This window comes from Mus musculus, chromosome 10 (assembly GCF_000001635.26).
Source record: "Mus musculus strain C57BL/6J chromosome 10, GRCm38.p6 C57BL/6J".
Classification (NCBI taxonomy): domain Eukaryota; kingdom Metazoa; phylum Chordata; class Mammalia; order Rodentia; family Muridae; genus Mus; species Mus musculus.
The window spans coordinates 61,765,120-61,780,943 of record NC_000076.6 but is presented as its reverse complement, the minus strand read 5'-3'; the positions used below and the strand labels follow the sequence as shown (position 1 = coordinate 61,780,943).

At 45.3% G+C, this 15,824-nt stretch overlaps 1 protein-coding gene and 1 non-coding gene across 3 annotated transcripts in view; one reads left to right on the top strand and one right to left on the bottom strand.

Annotated features, from left to right (window-relative positions):
- The window catches only part of Macroh2a2 (macroH2A.2 histone), a 45,965-nt gene that overhangs the window by 3,661 nt on the left and 26,480 nt on the right, over positions 1-15,824 (top strand). The gene's annotated exons all lie outside the window — the stretch shown is intronic.
- Positions 6,123-6,207, bottom strand: Mir5108 (microRNA 5108). The gene has a single exon (NR_039568.1). It is a non-coding gene; the product is annotated as a microRNA 5108 (primary transcript).

The window sequence follows — 15,824 nt, the reverse complement described above, 5'->3', positions numbered from 1 at the left end:
ATTCAGGCCCTCATGCTTGGGTGGCAAGAGTTTTGGCCCAAGGAGACATCTCCCTAGCCCTGAGTTTGGCACCGCTAAGCATATAATAGTCACATGCTATAAAGTGGCAATTAGAATTTTTTTTCTGATACTGTTGTATTTACTTACTGTGTGTGTAGTGTGAGGCTGGGGGTCAGAGGGCAGCTTGCTGTCCTTTCCTGTGTTGGTCCTGGAGATCAAATTCAGATTATGAGGCTTGACAGCAAGCACCTTTCTCTCTAAGCTGTCTATCTCCCTAGCACTCCGTTTCTCAGTATACATCCTACTGAAGCAGACAGTGAGCTCCCTGCGTGCAAACATTCATGGCAGAGTTTTGGTGGTTTCAACAAGGAAAACCCAGTAACAGCCACTAGTAAGGAATGCTCCATCATCCTTCACATACCTTTGTTCTGGAATATGAGACAGCCATGACGAAGAATAAGATTGGCGAGTGTATACAGAGAAAGATCACCAAGGCATGCTATCAATAAAGAAAGAGAGGGGCAAATTGCAGGCACACAAAAAAAGATGAACTGTAGATCTCTACAAATGAAAATACCATGTGAATGGGTGGAAAGTGTGAGGAGAGAGTCACAGTGTGAAGAACTTTGGATCCCAGCTACCATGGCTGCCGTGACCTTTGGCGTTGTACGCATCGGTCAATCTGTGGATTGCTTGACCAGGTACAAGCGTCGAGTTGCTCGGAAATGATACAGGATAACTGGGATGGAAATCCACAAAGTGTCGAACGTTTTAAAGGAAGGAGAGGATTTCACACTGGAAGGGAGGAGCGGGTCTAGGTGTGCTAGAGAAGGTGGGAGGACTAGGTGGGAGTGGCTGAGAAGATGAGGCAAGAGGTGCTCCCCCACCTCCTCCATCTCCAATAAGATTTTATGTGACATCCCAGCAAGGCTGAGTTCAGGCCTGGAATACCCCCTTCCCATTGAAGGATGAACTAAAAGGACGCTCCAATGGTTTCATTGAACGGGTCCGTGAGAAGTTTAGGGGGAAGGTGGAAATAAAAAAGGAGAAAAGGGTAGTAGGTGTTTCTTTTGTTTTATCTCAGGCTGGCCTTGAACTCTGGCCAAGAGTGATCTTCCTGATCATTCTTGAGACCCTGATCCTCCTCCCTCTACCTCTCAAGTCCCCAGGTTACATGCATGCACCCAACACACCTAGTTTATACAGTCATTGAGACTCAAAGCCAGAGCTTCAGGATGCTAGGGCAGCACTCCTCCAGCTGAGCCCCCTGAGCCACATCTTGAGCCTGGGAGTCCAGTGGCAGCCGGGAAAGGTGGTGTTTCCAGCCACAGCTGGAAGACAGGGAATTTCTCTTAGGATTTAAATCGAAGGGGGTGATGGCTATTTGAAAAGATATTTCATTTCACAAAATAAAGAGGAAACCTTAATAATGCTTTTGCAAAAGCTTTTTAAAAAAATCATTACTGTTTTGGGGTGTCTGAAGACCACTTTCAAGAGCCAGTTGTCCTCAGTTTCCTCCTCCTTACAGATGCTGAGGCTAGAACTCAGGTCCGCAGGCTTTGCCGCAGTCACCCTTTCCTACCTAGCCATCTTGCTGGCATTTAGAAGTGCTTTTGAAGGGCTGGAGAGATGGCTCAGCGGTTAAGAGCACTGACTGCTCTTCCAGAGGTCCTGAGTTCAATTCCCGTGTCTTCTGGTGTCTGAAGACAGTGTCAGTGTATTCATATACATAAAATTTAGGGGAGGGGTTGGTTTTTTTTTGAGACAGGGTTTCTCTGTATATCCCTGGCTGTCCTGGAACTCACTTTGTAGACCAGGCTGGCCTTGAACTCAGAAATCCGCCTGCCTCTGCCTCCTGGGTGCTGGAATTAAAGGCATGCATCACCACACTGGACGGTGGGGAAGGGGGGTGTTCTTAAGAAAAAGAAAAAATGCTTTGAAGCATAATAATTAAGTCATTTCTTTTAAATTATCCATTCATTTAAGGAATATCTATTAAATGTCAACTGTGTCCCTAGCACTGTACAAGGAGTTGTAAGAGGTGACGCTTCTGCCCTGCGGTGATGGCGCACGCCTTTAATCCCAGCACTCGGGAGACAGAGGCAGGTGGGTTTCTGAGTTCAAGGCCAGCCTGGTCTACAAAGTGAGTTCCAGGACAGCCAGGGCTATACAGAGAATCCCTGTCTCGGGGGGTGGGGGGGGGGAAGGTGACTCTTCCAACAGAGTAGAAAAAGAAGGATCCAGGAACTGGGGGGTGCGGGATGGGGGGGTGTTGTTCCAGATGAGATTTCACACAGACAGCGTAGCTGTGTCAGGTCTTTTCCTAACTCCTGAAAGTTATCATCTGTAGCATGCACTAACACACACACACACACACACACACTCATGAAGAAACATTAACTTAAAATTTTTTGTAATAGCTTCCTTTGAGGAAACAAACCAAAGAGTTCATGTTGAGGGCCAGTGAGTTGGCTCAGTGATAAAGAGCATGCTACCAGATTTGGTGACCTGACTGATTTCGTGGTCATAGAGGAGTCCCAGGTCCTTCAGGCAATCCTCTGTACTCCAAAGGAGTCCTGTGGTACATGCATGACTACACACAATGATAGATAGATAGATAGATAGATAGATAGATAGATAGATAGATAGATGATAGATAGATAGATAGATAGATAGATAGATAGATAGATAGATAGGTGGGATAGACTTATAAACAAGAAGATGGATAGATAGACAGACAGGTAGGTAGGTGAGTGGATGGATGGACAGACAGAAGGACAGACAAATAGATGGATGGATGGATGGATGGATGGATGGATGGATGGATGGATGGATGGATTGGATGGACAGACAGATGGATAGACAGACAAGTGGGTGGGTGGACAGATGGACAGATAGAGTGGTGAGTAGATAGATGGATGGATGGATGGATGGATGGATGGATGGATGGATGGATGGATGGATAAATAATTGAAATGCAATAATTTAAAAGTTTGTGTTGATTTCACGCGCACTGCCAGCCAGGTTCTATTCTGATAACTTGATATGAATGAACGGATTTAGTTCTGACCACGGCGCCACAGATAGCTGATGTTACTATCCCTGTCCTTCAAAAAAGAAAGCAAAGGCTGAGGAGGTGCCAAGGGACTCCAGCCCAGGAAACGTGCCATCTCTCTCTATCTCTATTTAAAAAAAAAAAAAAAGTGCTCCCAGCACTTTACAGAGTCTGTGTTTGATTCTTGCAGATTTTGTGAAGTATGAAAATATTTTTTATTTATAAAACTTAATAGCATCACTGCCAGGAAACCCCTCCCATGCTGTGACAAACGAAAGGTAAAGAGACTCTGATGGAGCTACGTAGTGCTATGCTTTAAACTGTCTCGTCACAGAGTATTAAATGAGATAAATCTGGCGCTGTCTCTGAAGCCCTTGATGCTCGTCTATCCATCCTGGTATCCATCATACTTTGCCCGATTTATTTGACTGGCATTGCCAATTTGGGCCTTGAATGAAGCGAGTAATCAAGGCCAAACTTCCCATGCTTTGACATAAATAGGGACCAGACTACACAGGGGCCACCAGCCCAGCGGCGATGCCACCCCAACTAATTTCCTGATGTTAAAGAGGTAACGAAATTGCTTCTGTTTTGTTTTGTTTTTAATTTCATCACTTATTTATTGTGTGTATCTGTGTATGTAAGTGCGCACAGGCCAGTATGCCCAGGCTACTGCACAGACGTGCCGCTGAATTTGTAGAGCACATACTTGTGGAGTTCAGAGGACAGCTTGCCGGAGTCAGTTGCCTCCTTTCCCATGTGTGTCCCATACTTGGGTTGTCAGGTTGGCACCAAGTATCCTTACCCACTGAGCCATCTTGCCAGCCTTAGCCATATATATATATATTTTTTTAATGATACAATCAGATGCATACAACAATAAGATCACAATTTACAAGATGCCAAGATGATAATTTCAGAGCCAGTTAATAAAGATAAAAGCTTTACCCCAATTATTCTCCCCTTGTGAAGATCTTGGCTACTTGGGTCGGCTTAAAACCACGCGGGACAGGAGCTCCTTTCTGTCTGCCTGCCTCCCTGCTGGCTTCTCCCCATATGTATATATATATTTTTAACCTAAAATGACAACAGTCTGCCTCAAGATCTGACCATTGTTTCTGGATATGAAATGTCATTTTAGGGATGTAGTTCATATGCCTCAGTTTGGTTGTTTCTATGATTGGGCTGAAACATTATAATAAAGGCTAAATCCAATTCTCCTGCACCCCGGGGCCCGTGCTTGCTGGGCAATCCTGTGGGCGATGTACGCACGGAACGACGTCACTTATAGTTTCCACAACCCTTGATGCTTAATAAAGCATAAGAGTAAACAGTGGTGGTGGCCTACGGAGAGGTCCAGGCTGGTAGCTTCCGGGATAGATGGCATAAACATTCAGGTCAGAGGATAATCCAGTGCGTTTCCCATCAGCACAGGGAGGTTTCAAATTGATTAGTTTTGCAGAATTTCAATCAAGGGATAATCAATTCAAGTAATCCCGGGCCCAGGACTCTGCATGTATGTTCATGTGATATATGATTACATGTTTGTAGGTGTACGCGTGTGTATATATGTGGAGGCTAAAGGTTGACTACCTTTTTCTTAAACATTTATTTGGGGTGGGTGTGTATCTGGCTATGTGTTTGTGTGTAGAGGTCAGAGATCAGAGGACAGCTTGAAGGATTTTTCTCCTTCCACCATGTAGGCTCCAGGAATAGAGTTCAAGTCATCAGGGTTGACATCAAGTGCCAGCACCAACCCGGGACCCGGGTCCGGACCTGGCCCTACACCTGGCCCCAGACCCAGCCCCGGACCCGGACCCGGACCCAGATCCAGACCCAGACCCCAGACCCAGACCCGGACCCAGACCCAGCTCCATGGCTCTTTTGGGAGTTGGGTTGGTTTGGTTTTTTGTGTTTGTTGTTTTTTCGAGACAAGGTTTCTCTGTGTAGCCCTGGCTGTCCTGGACTCACTCTGTAGCCCAGGATGACCTCAAACTCAGAGGTCCACCTGCCTCTGCCACCTAAGTGCAGGGATTAAAGGCATGCGCTACCACATCAGGTTTGTTTTGGTTTGATTGAGACAGGATCTAGTCCTGCCTGGCCTGGGACTCCCTTCGTAAACCAGGCTGTTCTTAAACTCAGAGATGTTCTTGAAGTCAGAGAGACCTGATTGTGTCTGCCTCCCTCCCTGCAGTCATGTGTAGCTGTCTGATATTTTAAGAAAAGTTCTCTCATTGAACTGAGAACCTGATGTTTTTTTTTAAAGAAAAGTTCTCTCATTGAACTTGGATCTTTCTAATTTGACTGTGCTGGGTGGCCAGTGAGCCTCAAGGATTCTCCTGTATCCTGAGACCTCCCCATGCAGGAATTAGGGACTCGTATCACTGCATCTGACTGGGAATATAAACGCCGGTCCTCACATTGGCAAATTGCGCCATCACCTTAAGCAGAATGTTTACCTTTGTGTTCTCAGATTGACAAGGTGTATCACTGTCCTGGTGGAGACAATGCTGTCCCCTTGTTCAAAGAAGTCGGTCTTCTTTTCTTTTTCTTTAAGATGTATTTATTTATTTTATGAATACATTGTAGCTGTCATCAGACACACCAGAAGAGGGCATCAGATCCCACTGCAGATAGTTGTGAGCCACCATGGCTGGGAATGAACTCAGGACCTCTGGAAGATCAGTCAGTGCCCTTAACCCAAGAGCCATCTCTCCAGCGCTGAAGTCAGTTTTCTTTTTCTGCGATTATCAAAAGCAACTGAACAGTGATTTCAGAAGAAAGCCCCGGGCAGGTGCCTGGCTTTTCCTGGTGTCAGCATTTGTAACAGGATCCTTTGTCCAGTGTCTCTGTAGAACGCTTTTTCTGGAGAAAGCCTCAAAGGTCAGTAAACATAATTGGATCAGGAGGAACTCCACAGAGCCTGGAGCAGGTTTCCAGGCACCTGGCTCCCCTTTCCTCCTCTCTCCCTTCTTGTTCTATAATGAAAGTTCCGGTAAGCTTTTGTTCAAGCCAAAGAGGAGTTTTAAAGACTCTGCTGATTGGCCTGAGGGCCACACACAGGTGGTCATTGAGAAACCATCCAGTGCTCTACCACCATTGGGTCCCCCGAGGCCACAGAGGGAATGGTAAGAACAGTGGAAGCTTCACTGTTATAAGGGAGCCAATATTTATTGATGGAAAACAAAAACCCAAAAACCCTCAATGTGTTTAACCTAGCTCCTGCCTGCCTTTTTTGTGTAGGGAGTGGGGGAGAGGTAGAGGGAACAGAGGAGGGGGGCACACATACTAATCTGCAAACACTATATGCCACCGCTACCTGCCATCAGCCACTCCTGAGGAAAAGGAAGGAGAGTGTGAGGAGGGGATGGTAGAAGTGGAGTGGGGAATGGGTGCTCCAAGCCTGCTGCCTGTGTTCAACTCAGATTATCGGATTGAGAGCAAACCGTCCCCAGTCTGAGGAAACCCTTGGTGGGTCAGGTATCACCAGCTGCCTGGGACCCTCACGCCAATTCCTTGAGCAGCTTATCTTGGCTCAGATAACACCAGTCCCCTTCCTGGAAAAGCCCAGAGAATGCTGCTCAGGAGAAACACCATTGCTAGTTGAAATCAGCCAGAGTTTGAGAAAACGGGACAGTTAGCCCACTATTCCCATTTGTCCATCCTTAAAGAACAGAAAGGCAGGAAGGAGCTAGGCTAAACACACTGTGGGTTTTGTTTGTTTGTTTGTTTGATTGTTTTTATGTTTGTTTGGTTGGTTTTGGTTTTGGTTTTTGGTTTCCATCAATAAGTAAGTAGACTCAGGGCTAGTGAGATGTCTCAGTGGGTAAAGGCACTTACCCTCTGCAAGCCTGATGGCCAGAGCTTCAGGAAAGTAAGAGACAAAGGATTCTGTAGAGTTTGCCTCTTGATTTCCACACACACCATGACATATGCCCCTGTCTTAGTTAAGGTTTTACTGCTGTGAACAGACACCATGACCAAGGCAACTCATATAATGACAACATTTAATTGGGGATGGCTTACAGGTTCAGAGGTTCAGTCCATCATCATCAAGGCAGGAACGTGGCAACATTCAGGCAGGATGGTGTGGGAGGAGCTGAGATTTTTACATCTTCATCTGAAGGCTGCTAATAGAATCCTGGCTTCCAAGCAGCTAGGATGAGGGTCTTAAAGCCCATACCACAGCGACACACCTATTCCAACAAGGCCACACCTCCAAATACTGCCACTCCCTGGGCCAAGCATATACAAACCATCACAGCCCCAAGCACACATGCTAAGTAAATACATCCAAAAAGCAAACTGGTGCATTTTCTGATTGGCTTTCTTCTGGGGTACATTTTTAACTCAGCTTTTTAAACCAATAAAATTATTAGACATCTTTCACCCAACTAGTATCATTAAGGGCCAAATGTGTTTATATTAAAACAGCATATGGATAGCTGGGAAGAGATCAACACAGCAACAACATCTGCTTTTCTCTTGTTTAAAAAAACCGTAGCTTGGGTTCAAGGAAAGCCAAGAAAATGTGTTAAAAGTCACCGCGTGCAGCTGTAGAGATGGCTTGGTCAGCAAAGTACTTATCCTGTAAGCACACAGACCTGAGATTAATCCCCAGAATCCACGTAAAAACCTATGTTCGGGAGTGGAGAAATGGCTCAGTGCATAAGAGCACTTGTTGCTCTTCCAGAGGACGTGGGTTTGATTCCCAGCGCCCACGTGGTGACTCACAACTGTCTGCAACTCCAGTTCCATAGGGTCTGATTCCTTCTGGCTTCCATGGGCACCGCATGCACATATTGCATAGACATACATGCAGACCAAACACCCATACACATAATATAAAAATAAGTACATCTTTTTTAAAAGAGTTATTTATTTATTTTATGTATGTGAGTACACTGTAGCCGTCTTCAGACACACCAGAAGAGGGCATCAGATCCCATTACAGATGGTTGTGAGCCACCATGTGGTTGCTGGGAATTGAACTCAGGACCTCTGGAAGAGAAGTCAGTGTTCTTAACCTCTGAGCCATCTCTCCAGCCCAAAATAAATACATCTTTAAGACAAAACAAAAATCCACTTGGCTTGCTGGTGTGCACCTGGAGCTGAGTGGATCCCTGGTGTGGTGAGCTGGCCAGCTAGCCTCCTCACATAGCTGAGCTCCCAACCAGGAGACCGTGCATGTCTCAAAAAAGAGACACGCAGCTCCTGATAAGAGACTTGCAAGTGACCTCTGCCTTCTGCATGTATTTTTGTGCACACATACCCATAAACTTGCATTTGTGTGTGTGCGCTCCAGTACACGCACATGAATACACGTGCCCCCCCCACACACACACGCATGCATGCATGCACATACAAGTTACATATATATATGTGTGTGTGTGTGTGTACATATACATATATGTGTATATATATGTATGTTTATATATATACACACATATGTGTATGTGTATGTATGTATATATACATATACATATGTGTATGCATATATACATACACATGCACATGTGTATACATAAGTGTATACATATATATGTGTATACATATATATATACACATATACACACACACACATATATGTATACACACACACACACACCCCTAGCACAAGTTACAGTGTCTGAGACTCCTGAAGAAATCTTAAATCCTCTCACGTGGGCCTCATTTCTTCTGACATCCTCTGGAATGACCCAGGTGGCCCACATTCTTTGCCTCTGAATTTCAGAGAGCACACAAACTTCCCACTCCACAGCATGAATGGAAATGCATTTTTAAAAAGGGAGTGATGTGTTTCCCAATCATATAATTTAAATCAATTGGGCTAATGCTGGGTTTTCATGTTCGTGGTTGGTTAATTTGGTTAATTTGACCCCCACGTCATTTGATAAAACTGCTTTTGGTGCTGCTCTTTACGTGACAAATGGTTACCCTGTTTTAACGTATGGGATGGTGAAATTACTGACTGTTCTCAGTCGCTCAAAGATGAAATGTCGAGGAAAGTATTACTTGTGCCGTAATCGCTTGCCCTTGGAGTCCCTAAATGGAAGTGTAATAGAGCTAGTGATTTTGCTAGTATCACTGAAAATGGGTTTCACAGCTACAGAATAATGCTAACCAACTATTATTATCTCAATTCAGCACTCAGGGTAAGACGCCAAAATATGTTAGCATTCTATTAGGTGAGGAGCTGTCAAGAGGCTCTCTTTCCTATTTCATACTCTTTAAAACACAGCACTGCATATAGTTCATATTTTATATCGAGTTCCTTTATGTCCTATTTAGCTCCATTTTATCTCATTTGACTCTCCCGCAGGACAGCTGTGGACTGACGGAGAAAGCTACTTCCCAGTGGCGTCTGCCTCGTTTTGTTTTGTTTTGTTTTGTTTTTTCATAAATATTGACAAACTACAGTCTTCTGGAGTGCAGTGGTACAGAGGAGGGACATGCCACAGGTGCCAGGGCAATCTAACACAGTCCGCTGACCCAGTGGGGACAGGGCTTCATTTTCATGTTTGAACATGTCTCAGAAAACGGTCTTTAAACGTTGTTTTATTTCCTGCTTTCAGATAACACAGGGGGATTTTGATTTGTACAGTTCTAAAGCAAAGGATCTCAAAAGAGTACTTCAGACAGCATTAGGATTTTAGGTCCTTTTGCAAGACACATGAACAGACATGACGTGCGACTCAGTGGCAACAGCCCCATCCTTTCTCTCACCTGACTCTAGTCTTTTTTGAAAGCCGCCAGATGAGGATGCTAAGGGTGTGGCTCATTGGTGGAGCATTTGTCTAGCATTACTGAGTGCCTGGGTTCTGTATACACACACACACACACACACACACACACACACACCAAAACCCTGTCTCAAAAAGAACAAATTAAGGGGGTTGGAGAGATGGCTCAGTGGTTAAGGGTGCTCTTCCAGAGCTCCTAGGTCCAACTCCTAGCACCCACATGGCAGCTCACAGAACTGTAATTCCAGTCCCAGGGGATCTGACGTTCTCTCCTGGCCTCTGTAGGGACTGTATGAACATGGTGCATATGTAGACAAAACACTCATACTCATTAAAAAAATTGTTTTTTGTTTAAAGAAGTAACATAGATAAATACCTTTTGGAAGAAGTGTAACTGCTTTGAAAAATGGTCTTTTTTCTTTACTTTTTTGTTTGTTTTTTGAGACAGGGTTTCTCTCTGTAACCTTGGTTGGAACTCTGTAGACCAGGCTGGCCTCAAATTTGTAAACATCTACCTGCCTCTGCCTCCCAAGTGCTGGGATTAAAGGCGTGCAGCCACTGCTGCCTGTCGAGATTTCTTCCTTTTTCTTGTTTTTAGCAACTGTTTATCACATTTATTTGTGCACTTATTTATCTGTGTGCCGAAGATGAGAGATTGAATTCAGGTTGTCAAGCTTGGTGGCAAGCACCTCCAGCCACTGAGCCACCTCACAGGTCCCCAGTTTTGTAGAGGCAAGCTATCAAATAGCCCAGGTTGGCCTGCAACTCACTTTGGAGTCAGCGATGTCCACCTTCCACCTGCTGGTATACCAGCTGCTGTACCCAGCTCAAAAGCATCATTTTCATTTAAGAATGGGAAGTGAGATCATTCTTACTATTTTTTAAAGGTTTATTTATTTATTATTTGTACCATAAGATGTGCCTGCACACCAGAAGAGGGCACCAGACCTCATTATAGACGGTTGTGAGCCACTAGTGGTTACTGGGAATTGAACTCAGAACCTCTGGAAGAGCAGCTGGTGCTCTTAACCGCTGAGCCATGCATGTCTCCAGCCCTAATTTTTAAATTTTATGTGAGTATGATATAATTACGTCATTTCCCTTTCCTTCTTCTACACCCTCCCACTTGCCCCTGATCATGGCTTCATTTCTATTGTTGATGTGTGTGTGTGTGTGTGTGTGTGTGTGTGTATGTGTGTGTGTGTGTGTGTGTGTGTGCGCGCGCGCACGCACGCGTGCACATGCATATATAGTCCTAAATAGAGAAATACAGCCTACTTACTCTCTATAATGTCTATTATATGTATCTTTTTAGGACATCCAGGACTTTCCATTTGGTACTGGATGACTTCTTCTGCCCTCAGCATCCCTTAGTTGCCTGTGGTCCTTTGTATAGGATTGAGGTCTCTCCATCTTCCCTCCTTCCACTTCAAATGTCTCTTGGTCATGTCCTTGTCCTGGCTGTGTTATATAATCATGCTGATGAGACGTCATGGGTGTGACTCCTGATCTTCATAGGACACATGACCTCGCAGCAAACACCCTGTCCCTCTGGCTCTTACAGTCTCTCCGCCCACTCTTCTGCAATAATCCCCTCCCGAGCCTTAGTTGACTTATATTATATTATAGGTGTATTCATTGGAACTGGGATCCACAGTCTGTATGTACTTTGATTCGCTGTTGTTTTCTGTAATGGTCTCTGTCATGGAGAGGTGTCTCCTTGGTGAGCTCTTTGAGGATTCGCCACACTGATTACCCAATACTTTATTGAGGCACAAGGTATAGTGCTGCAGACAATGAGGTCAGTACTAATGACATAGTTGTGTGTACTAAATAAGGCATCTTTAATACAGAAGCCCACATGCAACAGAGCCATGGGCCTGGGTTGCTGCTCAGTGGTAGGGTGCTTGCTTAGTACATGTGGGACCCTGGCTTCCATCCTTAGCACCTTGAACAAGACATAACTACAGGTGCCTGCCATCTTACAGTAGAGTTAAGTTCCAATCGCCCTATAGTGAGTTGAAGATAGCCCACATAGAAAACCACTGTAGTCACTGCCCCCACCCACAGAGTCCCAGCTCAGCAGCACAGTACACTACTCAGTCCTGGTTTCTTCACCTCTGTGATCGCACGGCAAGCTAGGAACTGTAGCTCACTACAGCCTAGCAAGACAAGAGAGCATCAAACGGTATTATTGCTTGCATGTAAGATTCAAATTCCAAATTGAAGGTACAACTTCTACCGAATGCATCTAGCTGTCACACATCTGTCAAGTCAATAAGCCATTATAAACCAAGGCCTGTCTATACATGTTTATGCTGGTAGAGGCTGAGCCTGACACAGAAACCCAAGCCTTCCATAGCTCCTGGGGGCCCCAGTGAGGCCACTATCTCAGAAGAAATGCCTGTTTGCTCCATGTGGTCCATGGTTGAGTCCCAAGAATTTAATAAGCATGTACGCCTTAACCACAGTGAGTGATGGATAAGACACATGCGCAGTTGGGTGCTGCACGCGCTCTCAAGATATGGACTGGGATTGGATGCTGCCAGCCTCCTTCTCTTCCTGTATTAACCTTTTCCTGGCAGTTTGATTTGTGGTAATGCTTTTCAACCTTCCTAAGGCTACAACCCTGTAATACAGTCCCTCACACTGTGGTGACTCCCAACCAAAATATTACTTTGCAACTGTAACATCGCTACTTCATGTTGATATCTGATCTCCAGAGTATCTGATATTCAACCCTCATGGGGTAGCAACTCACAGATTGAGAGCCATACAGCTACAGTCAAGAACCCCACCTTGGGCTGGGCGTGGTGGCACATGCCTTTAATCCCAGCACTGGGAAGGCAGAGGCAGGCGGATTTCTGAGTTCGAGGCCAGCCTGGTCTACAAAGTGAGTTCCAGGACAGCTAGGGCTATACAGAGAAACCCTGTCTCGAAAAAACCAAAACCAAAAAAAAAAAAAAAGAACCCCACCTTGCTACAACCAGGTTATCATCCAAAGGAAGGCACTTGAGGCGGGAGGGAGAGATGGCTCGGTCAGTAACATCTTTGACTCCCAAGCATGAGAACCTGTGTTCTGACCCCCGTACCCATATAAAAAGCCAGGCACAATAACATATGGCCATAATCCCAGCACTGAGGAGGTGAAGACAGACGACCTGTGAAGCTCATCCGCCAGCCAGTCTGGCCTTGTCTGTGAGCTCCTGGTTAAGTGAGAGACCCTGTCTCAAAAGGTATGGTGAAGAGCATTCAAGGTTGATGACCAGTGTTGACCTCTGTTCTCACACGTACATGCACACACACTTGTACACAAATAAACCCTTACACACACATACACACACAAAGGAAGGAAGAGAAAAGATCATCTGAAGACCCCAGCCATGATGAACTGAGAGTGATTAGACCCAGTAAAGACCAGGAACTCCCTAGCTTTCCCAGAGTGCTGCTAGGGGCTTCCAGTGTGTCCCGGGGCAGGGGTTGCTTGGGGTAGTTACGATCTTTATTATAATACCATGGAAAACATTTAAGGGAAGGGAGGTATAAATGTCACAACACCTATACAGCTTCCTCCTCAATGACAAATAATCCATAAGCACTGCGTCTCATTGAGACTGTGGTGGCACCGATTGTTCATGCCAAGTCTAGACATAGCTAAAACATTCAAAACAGAGGTTCACCATAAAGTCTGTGAAATACGGTAGTTACTGGGCCAGGCCCGTGAGAGTCTACTGCTTGTGTTTGAGGGAGGGCTACAACTTATTATTTGTCCTGAATTGTCTACAGAATCTAATACGTGCCCTTATGGACTGAAAACTGGAGCCCAGAACAATAGACTTTCAGGTCCCTTCCCAGCCTACCCCAAGTGATGTTCTTTAAGAGTCTGGTAAGGCATTTCCTGGTTGCCCATGGGTGTGCTTACAACTGTCCTGGTCAAAGGGCCATTGTGATAAGAGTCAATGCCCCTGGCCTTTCAGCTACGGACAAACCAGATGTGTTTCACATCAGGACTTTGTTGAAGTTCATGAAAGGACCCCATGTGTAGCCTGGAGACTGGGAGCCCCAGGGGGCTCAGTGCCACTTCACATTGGGCGATAGCCAGCCCAGTGTTTTCTTCAAATATGTAAACAAACAGAATAGATCGTCCTCCATAAGCCGTGCCCGGTGGGAGCCAAATTGTTTGAGAGCAGACTGTAAACAAGTGTAAACATTAGCTGTGAGTCAGATGGCAATGGATCTTCCGACTGATGGCTCTTTCTCTTTAGCTCAATGCTCTTCAAACCTTCCTAATGGCCATCACCCTTTAATACAGTTTCTCATGGTGTGCTGAGCCCCAGCCATAAAATTATTTTCATTGCTACTTTCTAACTCTTAATTTTGTTAGGAATTGTAATAGGATATCTCTGTTTTCTGATGGTCATCCTGGCTGCGGCTCACAGGTTGAGAACCTTTGCTGTAGATGGTAGTCCGTCCCCAGACTTAACTTCATAGGCTGTGGATGCAAGCTCACTCAAACATTGAACTTCCTCTGTCTTTCCAAGACAAGAGTGGAGTGAGGAATCCTAGCAGAGGCAGGAGTTAGGGCGATTTCTTCTGATTACAGCAGAGGAAGAATAGACGTAGGGAGGGTTGGTCCCAAGGTTCAGGGGCCTTCCAGAGGTCGGGAGGTGAGAGGTTTCCTTTCCTGGTGGATTTGGGAGCCTGCCGAGCAGCCCTCCTCACTTGCCCTGTGCGTTCTAGCAATGGGCAAGGTGTCTCAACCGGCAAATTCCAACTTCCCGGAGGCACCTGGCTGCTTAGAGGCAGCAGCCTGTCTAAGATCTGTTTCCTAGCACTAAGAACCCTCTGGTCCTAGGTAAAGCCTATAAGGTGGGCATCGCACAGACAGACCTCACCTGGCCCTGCTTCCTCCACTGTGCCAAGCTGGGACTAACAGGAAGCCTGGAGCTGCAGAAGGGAGTCTTGTATTTAGGAGCTCTTCCGCAGTCTACAACCATCTTCCCTGTGGCATCAAGTCTCCACTTTCCCTACCTGGCTCATTTGTCTTCATGATTATTTTAAGCATCCCTAAAGTCCCCTTAAAGTCACTTGTTTTTTCTGCTATTACTGATCCTAATTTCTAGTTTTAGAGCAGGACCTGACTTGTCTTGATTCATCCTGGGGAGTCCCAAGGTATCTTACAAGCTTATTATCTTACAAGCCTAACTATTCTGGTTTGTGTTAGGAAGGTGTGTGTGTGTGTGTGTGTGTGTGTGTGTGTGTAGTAGGTGTGTTTGTGTGTGGGTGCTCCTGTCCATTTGGCACACAACACATGACAGGACGAGTTTTACTCTATGGTGGGCCTTTCAGGTGGTTTCCTTGGCAACCGGACTTACTAAGCCTTGGGGGCGGGGCAGGGGGGTTCATGTAACAGTGACTGAAAAAGCGTGTAATTGGCTTGGTGGGTTCTCTGTGCATCTTTGTAAACCTGAAATGACCCTGAACTGATTGAGGGGGTACAGTTTTGTTTGGTGTTTTGTTTGTGTGTTTGTTTGGAGGGTGGTTTGTTTGGTCTCATGTAGCTGAGACCAGCTTTGAACTCCGTGTGTGTGTGTGTGTGTGTGTGTGTGTGTGTGTGTGTGCGTGTGCGCACACATATATATATAAAACACATACATATATGTATATACACATACACACATAGATACATTCATACATATATATGCATACACACATATATACATACACACATATATATATACACATATATCCATACACACACACACACATACATATGTATACATACATATGTGCATATATACACGAGTGAAACTGGGCTTAAATTCCTAATCCTCCTCCTTCCACCTGGGAAGAGCTGGGGATTATGGGTATACACCTCCACCACCAGCCTCTCTGAACGATTTAGAATTGACTTCATCTAGAGGTTAAACTTCTTAACCAAAACAATTCGAAAGTGTATTTTATAAAAAATTAGAATGTATGAGAGAAAGGCCATGAGCCATGAGCCACCTTCCCTGCTGTACAAA